This window comes from Dermochelys coriacea, chromosome 17 (genome assembly GCF_009764565.3).
Source record: "Dermochelys coriacea isolate rDerCor1 chromosome 17, rDerCor1.pri.v4, whole genome shotgun sequence".
Lineage (NCBI taxonomy): Eukaryota > Metazoa > Chordata > Testudines > Dermochelyidae > Dermochelys > Dermochelys coriacea.
This window is the reverse complement of record NC_050084.1, coordinates 11,484,945-11,501,400: the sequence shown is the minus strand read 5'-3', so window position 1 is coordinate 11,501,400 and position 16,456 is coordinate 11,484,945. Positions and strand designations below refer to the sequence as shown.

The following is a 16,456-nucleotide window of genomic DNA, read 5'->3' as shown; positions in this document are numbered from 1 at the left end:
TAAAATCTGACATGAAGCCACTTTTATTCTGGGATAAGAGTGGCTTTTTCTACTTAGTTTCTGCCCCTTAGCTAGCATCATAAGCTAACGTGGGGGCAGGGGGGGGGAAGCTATTCTTATACTGGAATACGAGTGTCCCACAAGGGTTATAACAATCCTTAGATTGTAAGCTCTTGGGGCAGGGTCTGTCTTTTTCTCCTGTGTTTGTACAACACCCCCACACAGTGGGGTTCTGGTCCATGACTGGACCTCTTATATGTTACTGCAAACCATAATAATTATTGATAAGATCTTGGAGTCATTGTGGATAGTTCTCTGAAAACATCCTCTCCATGTGCAGCGACAGTCAAAAAAGCAAACAGAATGTTGGGAATCCTTAAGATAGGGAAAGATAATAAGACAGAAAATATCATATTGTCTCTATATAAATCCATGATACATCCACATCTTGGATACTGCATGCGGAGGTGGTCCACCCCATCTCAAAAAAGATATATTGGAATTGAAAAGGTTCAGCAAAGGGCACCAAAAATGATTAGCGGTGTGGAATGGCTGCCATATGAGGAGAGATTAGTAAGACTGGGACTTTTCAGCTTGGGAAAAAAGACTAGAGGGGATGTGATAGAGGTCTATAAAAATCATGACTGGTGTGGAGAAAGTAAATAAGGAAGTGTTATTTACTCCTTCTCATAATACAAGAACTTGGGGTCACCAAATGAAATTAATAGGCAGCAGGTTTAAAACAGTCTTTTTTCATACAATGCACAGTCAACCTGTGGAACTCCTTGCAAGAGGATGCTGTGAAAACCAAGGCTATAACAGTGCTCAAGAAAGAACTAGATACATTCATGGAGGACAGGTCCATCAATGGCTATTAGCCAGGATGGGCAGGGATGGTGTCTCTAGCCTCTGTTTGCCAGAAGCTGGGAATGGGCGACAGGGGATGGATCACTTGACTATCTCCTGTTCTGTTCATTCCCCCTGGGGCACCTGGCATTGGCCACTGTCGGAAGACAGGATACTGGGCTAGATGGACCTTTCGTCTGACCCAGTATGGCCATTTTTAAGTTTGTTTAGTATGGTTAGCCTAAGGGCGAGCCAAAATGGGGCCCTTTTCGGCTAGGCACCATACAAACACGTGGTAGATGGTTCCTGTCCAGAATATTTTACAATCTAAATAATAGCTATATTTGTTTAATACCTTAGATTATATCTTCATACCTTAGATTATACTGCACCTGTTCCATGTAGACCACACCTAAATGAAATGCCAGTCAAGCCTGATTTTTATTTTTACTGAAAACCATATACATATTTGGATTGGTATTTAATTACTTCCGATAGCCGTTGAGACTTTGCTAAAGTTTACAAGCTAAAGTTTCCTATGTACAATGTTGTAGTGATGCAGTATAGTCAATGATGATCTAAAGCTTTAAAACAATCATTCTTGAGTGTGAAACAAGTTTAGCACTCATGTAGCTCTGTCCTGCCCCGGATCTCCATAATGAATGCTTACAAACCATTCAGTCAGTGCCAAAGTCTCTCCATAAAACATCAGCCAAAAGAACATTATGTGGCAAACTCTTAAAGTATAGCAGAGAGTGCTATTTTGCTAAGGCATCTATCTCAATCTGAACTGGGTGTGTTGTTGCTTATTTATGGAATAATAGCACGAGTGCTCACCATAAATGAAAAGACCAGAGCATATATCAAATTGCCACTTACCCATCCTTGAGTTATTATTGCTTTTCTTCATACCCTCATCATTGATGTTGTGACTTATAACATCATCTGAGCCATTTCTCACAGCATCTCTACAAAGGGAGGGTTGGAATTGGATTTTATTGTAACTTGAAAGATAGAAGCTTCATAGGCTTGATTCACCAGAGTATGTTACTGTTAAGAGCTGGGTGAAACCTTGTTATGGGTTGAGTTAAAACCCTGTTGAAATTGGTAGGTGTGAACTCATCCTGTAGTTAACCTAACTGTAAGCATAAGCCTCCATCTAAGAAAAAATGTGTGTGTGTGTGAACCTTCTCAGGAATTTATGACCCAGTATTGTTTTGGGTCCCTGTGTATAGCGGGGCGTGAAGAGAACACACATATTGGGAACAGGGAGGAAAAGGCAAGAAAGCCCAGCAGGATCTTGTAAACACAATGTGACCCTGGAAAAACGCTAAAGAGGGGTCCACTGTTGGCTAACGAAGCTTGGAGACTATAAGCTAAGAAACCGATCCTTTTTGTTGCTTGCTACCTTCTGCATTCAGAGACACAGAACTTTGTATATTCCTTGTAAATTAACAGGATCACATCAAAGAAAATGCCAGACTCTGTCAATTTCTGCTTCCAATCGGGACATCCCCAGGGTCCTGAACTTTGACTAGGCCCTAGGGTAAAAAAAGGGGCAACGTTATTCTAGTGTTAACACCTGGTCTAACACAGTCAATTTTAGTGGAGTTACAGTAGGGCAAATCTGGAGTAGGGTGATTAATTTGGCCCATTATTATCATTACAAGAAGGAAGTTACTGGACCACAGAGTTTAGATGTCAGGAATTCTGTCACGTACATATTGTCCTGGGCTTTTTCTGTTACCAAATATCTAGAACTCAAAGAATCGGAAGCCTTAAAATGGTCTTATTCGGTCTATATTTTCAAAAATGACTCATGATCTCGGGTGTTAATGTGTCTCTGGTCTAAACACAGATGTTGTACCAATATAACTGTCAGTTAGAGGTGTGATTTCCACACACACCCCGCCCCAATATAATTGTACTACTACAATCCCACGTGTTGACATAGTCACACCAGTATAAAGATGCCTTACCTCAGTATAGTGTATTCCTCTTCCCTTATGGGAATAAGCTATACCAGTATAATCATCTTTATACTGGTATAACTGCATCCATTATGGGTAGAGTGTACTGCCTGAAGTATACTAGTATAATTAATTAAAGCAGGACTACTTTTATCTGCAGACAAGACTTTATTAGTCTCTCTTGAAAATATAGGTCTAATTTTCTAGACGCAGAGAGATACTTTCAGGGCTTGTCTACACAACACAGCAACATGTGCTAACAGGGTATGATTTCTAAAGCCCACTGATGTGGTGTTCACTAAGTGGCCAGTACAGACCTTCCTGACATGAACTAATAGTTCTCCAATCTGCGTTAGTATAATGTTGAAACAGTACTGTTTAAAAAAATTAATCCAATCCTTTTTTGCTTTATAAATGCCATAGATTTTGAGCAAAAAATGGGCTAAATTATGTAGTCTACCTAGCAGAACTTTCATTGACTATACAAGAGATTTTTGCATTAAGAGAGACTGCAGGATATGATTGATTGTCTTTCTATCTGGATTTCTTTGAGGCCCTAATTCAACAAAACATTTGGGCACATGCTTAAGTCCATCCTTACTCAGCAAATTGTAACCCACTGGTCGGTATATGTGTATGTTGTGTCCCCAGTTTGTCTAATCCATAGAGAATATGGGTTGGTTACAGCTTTCAGGTACAGCCTGGGTCTTTAACTGAAGCTGTAGAGACTGATACTTTTAGATCAGTCCCTGGTGTTGGCCAGGATGGTGGCCATCACAAAAGTACTTTAGCTGTTGCTTAACTACAAGTGCCCAGATTTTGCACATGCCTAAAGGTAAGCAGGTGCTCAGGTGCTTTCCTGAATACAAATGGACTGCTGAGTTGCTCCCACAGAGGCTGCCTGAAAGAAATATTTAGGGGTCCAGAACAGAAGTCTCATTTCCTTGCTGTGTCTTTTCCACAGAAGTCAAGCAGAGACTGGTAGTGTTGTGCATGACTGCATTGATTCTGTTTTAGAATTAACATACCACGTCCCCTGAAAAGAGAAACACACAGACTAAAACATCATTTTAAACTTTCACTGATACTCGCTCTTGGACAGGGTGTGCTATTTTCTCATTATATTGCTATCTTAAGGAATTATTTTCACATTAGATTTATATAGTCAATAAGACATGACCTGAATAGTGAATAAACACCCTGGAGGAAATTGCCTTGTGACAGTGTGTAAGGATTTGGAGGGAGCATGCATTATCTCTGCTGTGACTGGAAAGGAAGGGAGAAAATTTTTATGTTTCTGGTTGGGATTTTTATTCTGAACTTGTTTATTAATTCTGGGGAAAAAACCCCCTTCCACCCTATAATGTATGAGCAGAGCCCCTAATTCAGCAAGGTACTTATGTGCTTGAAGCTAGGTGTGTGCTTGAGTAGGTCCTTTGACTTCATTGGAGATATTAATGTGAAGCACATGCTTAAATACCTTGCTGAACCATGTGTAGCTATAGCCAGGTCAGTCCCAGGATATTTGAAAGACAAGTTGAGTGCGGTAATAGCTTTAATTGTACCAACTTCTGTTGGTGAGAGAGACAAGCTTTCAAGCCACACAGAACTCTTCTTCAGGTCTGGGAAAGTCACTGTTAGCAAGGATATTCTATCTTTATGGCTTATTACAACCATTTGTAACCCACAAAACCCCTTTTTGTGCTATGACTGCAGAGGTGTTAACAGTCCACTCTACCGAGGCTGGTCCCTTACAATATGTGCTAACTACTTATGCTAAACAATCTGTTCCATTCTGCATTTTGCTGTGACACTGGGATGACCTTTCCCAGACCTGAAGGAGAGCTCTGTGCGGCTCAAAAGTTCGTCTCTTTCTCCAACAGAAGTTGGTCCAATAAAAGATGTTCCTTTACCCACCTGGTCTTGCTGAATCAAGGCCAGAAGCAGAATTGCCCTAAGGCATATACACGTGAGTGGGGGAATACCAAAAGATGAGGGATGGAATCTTGACCCCATGGGACTTATGCGGGGATCTGAACTCATGCTGGTCCTCTGCATGTGGGCAAATTTCACCTGAATGAATGTTAAAACCTGAGATAATAGCATTCAGCATCAACGGGAGCAGGATAAACTTTTAATAGGTCAGTAAATGTCATTAATGAATTGACGGACTCCGAGATGAGCAACTTTCTTCCCTTCCAACAGCATAGGAAATGAGGCAGTGTTTCAAAAATAGCCTTGTTTCTGAACACTAATCCTAGCAGCAGCACTCTCGGATTTGTACGCCATGCTCAGCAGGGTGTGTCAGTTTCATGTATTCAGCTTGGTTTCTGTTTTAAGCTGCAGCTAGGACCACATTTTCAAAAGTGCCGATGAATTTTGGATGCCTAACCTGAGACACTGAAAGGCCCGATTTTTGGAGTTGCTGAGCACCTGCAATTCCTGTTCTCTTTAACTGGAATGGTGGGTGATCAGGACCTGTTTAAAAAAAAATAATCAGGCCAAAGATGGACAAGCTAAATAGCTATCATTTTTCCTGCATCTTCCATGTAAAAGCAAGTTCAATATCATTGAACATGTGATGCATTTTATTTTAAGGAACTGTATTCTGGATTTGTGAAGAGGTAGACTTGACAGTCTAGCCTAACGATGGTGGTTTTTGCCATCTTCTCTTCTATATATCACTTGAAGTTAAGTAGTAAAACTAGTAAAACTATTTACAGGAAAAAATGTCCATTGGTTTTACACAGTTTTGCGGATAGATTCTCCTGCCCTTCTTTGTAAGGCAAAGTTTTTGTCAGGAATATTTTTAGTAAAAATCATGCACATGATGGGATATAAACAAAAATCCATGGCAGCCCATGACCTGTCCCTGACTTTCACTAAAAATATCCCTGATAAAAGGTGTAGATGGGTTCAGCACCCACTGCTGTTGGGGCTCCCGGGTCCCCCACCGATGCAGCTCTGGGGTCCCTCTGCCCCTAGGGCTGGGCTGCTGTGGGGTCCCCTCGCTGCTGGTAGCTGCAGGGTCCCTCAGCCGCTGGCCGTGGCTGCAGCTGGGAAGCTGCAGGGGAATCCCCACTGGCCGCTGCAGCTGGGAAGCTGCGTGGGATCCTTCTGGCTTCCCGTCATGACTGGGCAGCTGTGTGAGGTTCCCCCACCAGGTTGGGGGCTGGGAGCTGCGAGGGTGGGGCTGGTGTGGAGCTCCAGCCCCAGGGCAGAAAATGTCACGGAGGTGAATGGAAGTCATAGATTCCATGACCTCCATGACATCATCATAGCCTTACTTATTCACATTCACTTTACTCAGCAAGTAGTCACGCTGAATGTGATTGGACTATTTACGGTAAGATACTACTCAGTGTGGCTAAAAGTGGCAAGAGCCTGGCCATTTAGTTAGCTGGTTTTTAAAATAGGAGATGTGTTCTGGGATCTGAGATTACCAGAAGCGGGCTGGAGAGACACTGGTTCCGTCTAACATGATAGCAAAACTCTCCTGAAGAGTAGCGAGAGCAAATCTGGTAGGCAATGTAAAATCATACAATCCTCTGTCGCCAGCAGGCAGAGTGCTAGTAAACGAGCCACACTGACATTTGACAAATGAGTAGTAATATACTGAACAAATGTGTATGTACCCCATGGGCAATAAACCAATCACCTGTTTTGGAGCGTCAGAGTACTTACAATTACTGTTATGCAGACATGGATGGTAGGAAAAAGAGTGATCCAAGTGTCTTAATTAGACGTTAAGAAAGAGAGGGAAATAATGTACATAGGTGCTAAACTAAGGCTAACCAAAAGCTCCTCCCCTTATTTCTCAAATGGGTGGTTGTTTGTTTATTTCACGAGGGTGTATCAGCTCCAACCAAGACTGTGGCCCCATTGTGCCAGGCCCTTCTCTTACACATATGCATACCCAAAGTAATGGACAATTCCTGCTCCAAAGAGCTTACAATCTAAGGGGACAAGACTCTTTGTAGGTCTTTGACAAGCGTGTGAATGCCCAGCAGTAAATCTGGACAATACTACTGCCAACCAAAGCACCACATGGCTAGGTGGGGATTTTGAGTTCAATGATGCGGAAATCATTGTGGATGTAAAGGAACACACCACCATTTTCAAATCTGAGTGGCTTAAATCAGAAAGTTAAATCCATATTAAGGTGCCAATCTAAAAGTCTTGACTTTCAGAAGTGCCAAAACCTTTATTATATTTCATTACTATTGTGATAATGAACCAGGACCCCACTGTGCTAGGCACGGTACAAACACAAAACAAAAGGATGGTCCCTGACCCAAAAAGCATAGAATCTAAGTTCTGCAGTTCTCACTAACTTACAGACCACTTAATTGAATGCCCAAAGATGGATTTAGCTGTCAAACTTTAAGCAACAACACTTGCATGTTTAGGCCACGTCAGTGCCATCTAAGAAGAGAGGAGGTGCGTGGTTCCTCAGCAGCGCTTGAGAATTTTAAAATATGGAGGCCAACTCTCCAACTGCGGTAAATAGCTGTAGCTCCATTGACTTCAGCGAGGTTATTCTCACTTACAGCAGCTGAGGATCTGACTCTATTTTTTTTAGCACCTATGAAAACTGCTGGAAGCACTATTAATGTTTGCCTTTTTTTAATTGGGCCCCTCTATTGCTGATTTCAGGGCAATGCTGACAATGAACTTGAGATAGCAGTGAGCCCAGTCAATGGAGCACCTGCCATGATGAAAGCTGTCTCACCCCCTACTGAAATTTCCTTGCTGCATGTATAATCATTGGAACCAATCTCATCTGCGCTCAAGCTGCCGCCAGTTACCTCACACAGGGCACAAGCCTGCATGTTTATTAATCCACTATAAAGACCTGCTGAGAGAGAAGAGGGGGAAATCAGCAAACCTTGGAACAAAGGATCCTAGTGGGGCCTGGAGAGCATGATGGCAAAGGGGATTACTGAACATTTTGTTGCAAGCGAAGGTAAATCCAGTCCAGCCCTAACACTTGCAGTTTGCATTTCGCAGCATTTGCTCATATTTTAATTAAGTTGCAGAATTCACTGGCTATTAAATGGGAAATGTTGCAAGGAGCTTGCACAAATAACGCTTTTTTTTTTAAATCTGCTACATAAGCAATTCTGACATCCTTTGATTTATTTTCAGCTTTGTAAAATAAATAGTAATTTAGCAGTACTTCACATGACATTCCATTCTATTTATGTTCTTGCATTTTCTTTTGTGATTTGGATTTTTCCTTTTGTGGGGCTTGATGGTCCTGTACCGTATATGATATTGTTCCCTGCAGTCAGCAGAATAGTCGGGCATGTACTAATGTGTGTGCAGAATTTTTGTCAGACACGTATTTGACAGGGATGTGTAAATACAGTCAAAGGCCCAGACATTTAAGGCATTGCATTGCAACCCTTTAAAATATGGGCCATATAGACTTTGTACCTGCTTAAAGCATAAGTGGACATTTTTCCTTTCTGAATGTAGACTTGGGACCAGATTTAGGCCAAAATGTAGACTAAACTCCGATTTAGACATGCAAATTAAGTGATGAGACTTTGAAACATACTCAGCACTAAAACTGGTACATTATTTTTTTCCTATTGGTTAAAAATGTTCATTATTTTTGTTGGTTTTCATTAAAAAAAACACAACTTTCAGTTTTCCACAAAATACAGGTGAGGTTTTTTTTTTTTTTTTTTTTTTTTTTTGGACAGATACTGACATTTTGGGCGGGGGGGGGGAACTTCCATTTTGTTGAAAGCTCATTTCCATCAAAAACAATTACAACAGAAAACTTTTCGTTAGCTCTACTCAACAGCCCCCACTGGGAAGCCACTTTATTATGGGCCCACAATGGGAGCTATGTGGGGTTGGGCTCCCCTGAAAGTTTGACCTGAAACATTATTCTGCAAATGGGAGATTATAACACAAGTCAGTAGAAAGGAAAGTCACATTGCTAACAGGACACTGAGGAATTTAGACCTAAAGATGATCTTTTCTAACTGGCTACTGCCATGTGTTACAGGTTATTCATTCAGAATGCTCTTCTGTTATTGCTGAATTAACTAGGCATGTAAAGGTTGCAGTTAGCTGTTCTGTTGATTATGCCACATAAACCAAGAAAGAATGTAGTTTTAGTGAACCCACCCATTGGGTGGCTTAATATACAGTATCAGGCACAACCAGTTAGACCACACCTGCTCAGCTCCTGAATATACTGTGTCTGCCCTAACGTCCTATTGATTGCAATGGCATATTAACAGATTAGCACCTTGAAGGACAAATGGGGCAAGGGTTTAATTTATTTTAATACACAGTTTTCCTAAAAGCTTCTGCTTAGAACAAAGAGAAGCAGTGCTGAAGAGACAGAGGGAGAGTATCCAGTGGTTAAGGATAGTGACTCATCTTCTGGGTTCACAGAATTAATTTGTAGGTCTGGCCCTAACCAGCTGTTCCGGGCCAGATCTCAAGCTCCCTTTGTTGTCAGACCAGTAATCAGAGAATCAGGCCCTGTTCATATTAAACTAACCAAGAGTTTTGGAAGGGAAATAAGGCCTGATGCTTCAAGGCAGAAGCCAACATTTAACTACTGGGGTTAAGGAGGAAAACTTGTTTGTGAACAGATTATCCCATAACTTCTGCACCTGCCTCTGAAGTATCTGGTGCGGGCTAATGTCATGCAATACTGGAGTTGATGGCTCACTGGTCCATTGCTTTGTTCCTATATTCCCCCTTGGTTTTAGACAAGTCACTTAACTTCTCTGGACCTCAGTTTACCCATCTGTTAGACAGTATTACTAACCCCAAGTATTCAAAAGTCACGTGTTGGGCCAAAACTTCATGATTTACATCAAAATCATGATTTTTTTTTAAAATAGTACTGGCTGGGTTCTTTTCATTTACCTTTTGGTTTCTGAGCACTTGCTTCACATTTCTGAGCACTTACCCAACACCCTGAGGGCTAGAAATGTACATTTAAAAAAAATGGAAGCTGAGATGTCCATGTAATATCTTGCTACCAGCAGCTGGTAATTTAGGAAAAACGCCAAATATCGCAAGATTCACAATAAAATCATAAAAGTTGGCCACACTGGTTGAATGAGTATAATAATATGTGTTTGCTTACAAGTTGCTTTGAGATCCACAATAAAAAGTGTAAAGTATAGATATCCTCCTAAAAGGAGGTGGGTGAATCCAAAATTCTTTTGCATGCTTTATCTAAATGCCATTGGCCAGTACCTGATACAATCTAGAGATACAGAGGGGCTGCTTCTCCTGTCAATTACACCATTGTGAATCAGGAGCAATTGCACATTGCAGTTTGTGTTAGAGGGCAGAGTAGTAAAGAGCTGCCTTGTTTGTTTGCACTGTCCTTTGCACCAGTCAGCGAACCCAAGAAGCACCTGTTGTAAGGACCAGGAGTAACCAATGAGAGACCTCCTTTTTGAGGAACTACCACACTGGCTGACTGCTATAATAAGGCAATCCAGTGGGAATGGTCTGCCCTCTTGGCTCCGCCCCACAGTCTCACATGCTGGATGGGAAGGACAACATGTCTTCCCTTGAAGTCAATACAGTTACTGGTGAATGTGATAAGAGGCTATCTTGGCCAGCTGAATGAAATCTCATGGTTGCTAAATAGCAAGAAATTGTCTCCTTCTGTCCTACTATGCCAGCTTCTCCTTTTTTGCATTGGAATGTACCAGGAAATGTCAGGCCAAAAGGAGCAGATGATGGTGCTGTTCTCCACAAGGAGTCAGTTTTCCCTCAAAAAAAAAAAAAAAAAAAAAATAGGAAAACAGCCACAGTAGGTCTGATCCTGCTCCCATTTTAAACAATGGGGGGTTTTCTATCTCTTTTTCAATCAGAGAAGGATTGAAGATAGCCTGCAGTTCTGAGCATGTCTTCTTTAGGACAGGCAAGCAGTGGTTCATTCTACCGGTGATGTGAAAATGAGCATTTCGCTAGCTTGGATTGCTTTTTATAGCCTAATACATCCATTAGACTTGCTATCTCTTCACTGGGATTTGGACTGGGTGCATGTCAAGAGGCTCACAAACTCAGAGGTGTATATCCTCCAGAAATTTGTGACTCCAACAATCCATTTTCTACTTCTTTCTTGTCCCCACCAACTCTCCATCCTCAGCGAAGTGGCAAAGGCAGCCGTCTTCATTAACATTCACGACACCACCAAAAGAAGTGATACGCTGCTTTGTACACAGAAAACTGAAAGGCTGTTTGATGGGAACACAGTTGCCCAATAATCCTTTCATGGTGTTTTTCTTTATTCAAGTCATTGCAAACAATGGCACACAGGCACAGATATGGGGATTCCAATCATTCAAATGTGTCTTTGGTGGTTCTTTATTTGTCTGCTCTTATCCCAGCCATATGGGATGGTTACATGATGGATTCAGTAATGCCAAGGTGGCTCTCAGCCAAAATAAATCGGAGGCAATATTATGCTGTTTGCAGTTGTTAGCATTTTTTTTAAAGCCATTGATCAAAGGAGGACTGGAAACATGCAAATCATTCTTAGTTAATGACCATATTTTTCTCACATTAATGTTTCAAGGCAGCAAGGATTCCATAATCCCAAACGAGCAATAGCTTCAGTATTTTACATATGAAAAGGTGTCAACGCTGCATTTATTGAAATTACAACTGGAGATATATTTCAGAGCAGCTTAGAGTCTATACAGATCTTGCAGAGTGCACTGGGCTAACATCATGAGGAATAGATGACAAAGGAGAAGAGGGTACAAGGAGCAATGAAACTTCAGCAGCCAAAGAGTGGCAACTCTGGGTTTGGAAGAAGCATGTTTGTGTTTTAGACTGTTGGCTGCAAATGACTAACTATTGGAAAGAAAAAGTTGACTTATAGTTATGATGCTCAGAGATCCCAAATGAGATCTCTATTGTATTTGGCAGTGTACATAGATGAAGTGAGAGTGTCCCTGTCCTGTAGCTTTTACAATCTAAATTGACAAAACAGGCAAATGGTGGGAAAGGAAATAGGCACAGAGACTTGCTTAAGGACATACACCTGATCAGTGATAGAGCTAAGAACAGAATCCAGCTTTCTGAATCCCAGGACAATGCCCTATGCACTGGATCATGCAGCCTTTCTAGATGTTCAACTTTACATAAAACAGTCTATGTATGGGTAAAATTTTCAAATGCACCCATAGGATTTAGGACCCTAAGTCCAAGTGATGTAGGGGCAGATTTTCAATGGTATTTAGGTGCCTAAAGATAAGAGAGGCACTTAACTTGATTAAGCACTTTTGAAAATCCCAACTCCCATTTTAAGGCATCCAAATACCTTTGTAATTCCAGCCTTTAGGCGCCTAAATTTCCTTGGAAGTCCATAGGACCTAGGCTCCTAAAGGTGAGATTTTAAAAAGCAATTAAAGTTTTTGTGAATTAAATGCCTAACTCCCACTTGTTGGGAATTGGGTGTCTGACAACCCCCTCCCACATGCTTATGTCACTTTTGAAAATAGGATCTAAAGGATTTGCAACTTGCTGTTTCTCTTACCAAAGCAGGGTACTTATAGGTTATACAATGGGAATTAAACTGCGTTACCCCAGGATCCTGGTTTTCACCTTCCAGGCACATTTGGGTAAAGCTCATTTACTTCAGATGTGGAACTATCAGATGTGCTGCTAGTAAGTATAAGTGAGCCCCACCCGGTTTGTTGCTGTGACCAGTTAGAAGATGCAGGCCACATATCTGCAGGCTGCACTCATTGACAAGGCCTGCCTGCGTCCCTAAGGATTGACCAATGCCCTTCCCTCAGCTATAAAATGCGTATGACACTTAAATTAACAAACTTGACTTGAGCTGTGTAGATGTAGTCACTATATATGTGTGTGTGTGGGGGGGGCACTACTTTTCTTGTATTGCATGACTGTTGCTACAGGGAGAAATTCTGTCACTGTCACTCTTCCCCCCCCCCCCCACATACACACACAGCATGCCCCCCTCCTTACCACAAATGACCTTAGTCCTGGGAACTTTGCATCATTACAGAAATACATCTTCTCAGTGGGCTTAAACCAAGGGGAACTATTGTTCTAATGTCATTTGTGGCAAGGGTTCCTGTTCAGATACATTCCTGGGTTTCTGGAGATGTAACTTTCAGAGAAAATTAGGAGATCAGCAAGGCTGAGATCCAGAAGGCTGAAATGCTCTCTAATTAGGCTGCTCTGGTTTCGTGCTTCTTATCAGGGGTATTTCTGTAATATAGATGGTAGCCAGTTACTGATACAATCAAACTGTTCAATCAGCAGGGTGCACCTTTGTAATGATGTTCAAGAACTAGCACACATCACAATAATGGGAAATCTCCTGGGAACTCCCCATGCACTATAGCCAGCGTCCCCATATGACTCCAATGACAGAGGTAAGCCTGTCTAATACATTGTTCCCACCTTTTTCTTTTTAATTCAGAGGGAATAGCTTGTCACAGGAGCAACACTTCAGTGCTGTGGCTTGGGCTTAACAATTTTCACAGCAGAGAAATGCTACTCCTTCAGGTATGATGCATTACTTATGCATCAGCACTTTCAAATACCAAGGGACTGATTCTCATCTCGCTTACTCCAGCTTTATACTGGTCTATCTCCATTGAGCACCATGGAGCTAATCCTGATTTGCAGAGATGTGACAAGTCCAGATTCTGATCTCTCCGTGTGTATTTCACCTGAAACAACAAGGTCACAGTCTTCCAGGCAGAAATCAGTGCTGTTGAATAGAAAAATTAAAAACCGTCTTCAGTATAGTTATCCTAGTTGCTGATGATCTGCAAATTCTTCTCCTAGCAATCAAACCAAATGCTTAGTGGAGCTATGCTGTTTTTTATACCAGGGACGGACCTGGCCCTTAATTTGCTCTTGGCAAAATCCCATCATATTTAACAGGAGGGCACTGCCACTATTATCATGGTGTAAACTACACAGCTTCTGTCAGCAATACATCATTTTTCTTAACCCAGTTTTTATTCTTTTAATATTAAATCAGCATAGTGAACACTGGGCAAAATAAAGAGGAGGATATAGATCCCACCCCTGACTTATATCAAAAATTAGAGATAATACTCCTCCAGCATATAGGGGGGAAAATTTTCAAAAATACCTAAAGGAGTTAGGAGCACAAATTCCATTGATAGTCAATAGGACTTGTGCACCTTCATTCCTAAGGCCCTTTTGAAAATTTTCCCCTTAACACACTTGATGGTGACATGAAGAGTAACATTTTCGAAAGTGCCTAACGCCCAGATCCTCAAAAGTATTAGGCAGCTAACTCATGTAGAAATTCTTAAAATACCTTTGAGGTGATGGGCTTCCGTGATTTAGGAGCCTAAATGACATTTTGCAAAACTAACTTAGGCAAGTAGGAAACTCTCAATGAAAGTCAATGGGACTAAGGCGTCTAAGGGCCAGATTTTCAAAGGTATTTAGATGCCTAAAGGTGCAAATGGTTGCTCAGAGAGATTTTCAAAAGCACCTAAGCTAGTTTGATGCCTAAGTCCTATTGAAATCAACAGGAGTTAGGCACCTATCCTCCTTTTATGCTTTGGAAAAAACCCTTTAGCTGCATCCTTAGGTGCATAAACCTTTGAAAATCTGGCCCTAATTAATATTTGAAAATAGCACTCCTAATTCACGTAGGTGCCTTGGTAAATTTTACACTGAGTCACTAAGCAGTAAGAGACCACATCTTTCCCTGATATCTAGTCTGGGAACTAGCTGTGAGAGCCAGATCCTGAGCTGATGTAAATTGGAATAGTCCTATTGACTTCAAGGGAACTAGTCTGACAGCTGAGGATCTGGCTGAGACATTTTAAGGGTGACTGCTGTACCTGGTGCCGTACATGAACTAGAACTCTAGGTATTGCCTTCCCCTTGGAGCAAGTACACTCTGCTGCACTCAAGTCAGTGATAATGTGAGTCTGACATCTGTCAGTCCACCAGCAAGTTTCATTTGTGTCCCCAGATTTGGAGCTATTTTATTGCACAGATAGGCTCAGTCAGCTGCCGTCTCAGCCTCAACAACCCAGTCATTTCTCCAACCTGCAGTTGTTGCTTCTATGCACACGTCTGATATTCCATCTGGGCACGACAAACCTGGCTAAGTCCCAGCCAACGGGAGCCAACGATTCACTCGGATGGCACAGGCATTCTCGCTGCAGACTGTGAAGGCAGCAAACGTCACTCTCAGCCATACACTTTGAGCAGGAGTGGATTTAAAAAGTACAGCTTTGAGATCCATTAGCAGCAGAGGGAATGGCAGGGATATACCGGATACGCTTCCAAAGAGGCTAATCCATGTAAGTGACACCACTTGCGTTATGAATGGAGTTGAAAGTGGTAACATTAAATTATGAACTGAACTTAAATATCAGTTGAAAACATGAAAATCGTGTGTGGGGGGAGGGCAAAATTCTGGGCCAAAGAAATCATTTTTAACCTGCTAGCACATGCAATCAATGCTATCCTTGCATCACTGGCAACAGCCTGTATCAGATCCTTTCAGTGAGTATTTTTCTCTGGAATTCAAATGTGGCAGATCACATTATTGTTTAATAACAAGTAATATTAATATTTAGCTTTTGTATAACATTTTTCAGCCATCAGTCTCAGAGCATTTCAATTCAGATTTTTAAAGCCAGAAGGGACCATCGTGATCATCTAGTCTGACCTCCTGCCTATCACAGCCCCCCTCCTGTAATAGACCCATGACCTCTGGCTGAGTTACTGACATCCTCAAATCATGATCTGAAAGTCTTCAAGCTACAGCGAATCCATTTATTCTAGTTTAAAACCAGCAAGTGACCCATGCCCTATGCTGCAGAGGAAGGTGAAAGCCCCCCAAGGTCTCTGCCAATCTTCACTTGGCAGATTGGGAAACTGAAGCACAGACTGGTGAAGTGACATGCCTCCAGGGCACACGAATGAAAATACAGTAGACTCAGGAATAAAACCCACAGCTTTCCCCTCCCCGTCACAGGTCTATCCACATCAACAGGATGGGATTTGTAAAAAGCATCCTGGTGACTTTGGCCCAAATCCTCAAAGGTATTTATATTCTACTCCATTCTGTTCTATATAAGTTTTTATTCCATGGTCATTGATTTCAGTGGAAGTTAGGATCTTGTATACCTTTAAGGGTCTGGGCTTTTGAGCACAAACTCCACTGAAAAAATCAATGCGGACCTTTGCTCCTAAATCATTTGGATGCTTTTGAAAATCCCATCCGGTATTTCTATGGCAACTGCATGGACAATCTTTTTAAATATTCTAATCCAGCTACTACACCTTAATTGGCTCACAATGTTTAGTTAAATATTTTTATTATTCAGATGCAAGCACAATTTAAAATCCACCACATCTATTATGGCACCTAAATCCCTTAGGTTCATTTGAAAATCCCAGCCAAATGTTTATAATTTCTGTAAGAGAGCAAAACTACTATTGCAGCCTTTTGTTCTGGGTTTGTACAGCGCCTAGCATAAGATCGTCCTGGTCTATGACCCCTATGTGCTACTACCAGGCGAACAATAATAATCAGATACTTACATATAATTAGCCACTCCATTTGAAAGCACATGCAAGAGGAACAGAGAGAGATTATTATG

General features: G+C 41.5%; 1 long non-coding RNA gene across 2 annotated transcripts in view; it reads left to right on the top strand.

Annotated features, from left to right (window-relative positions):
* LOC119844737 overlaps positions 1–16,456 on the top strand; it is a 225,729-nt gene that overhangs the window by 100,325 nt on the left and 108,948 nt on the right. For both annotated transcript variants that reach the window (XR_005289384.1, XR_006276236.1), the window contains exon 2: positions 7,473–7,782. This is a non-coding gene — a long non-coding RNA (uncharacterized LOC119844737). The remainder of the gene's footprint in view (positions 1–7,472; positions 7,783–16,456) is intronic.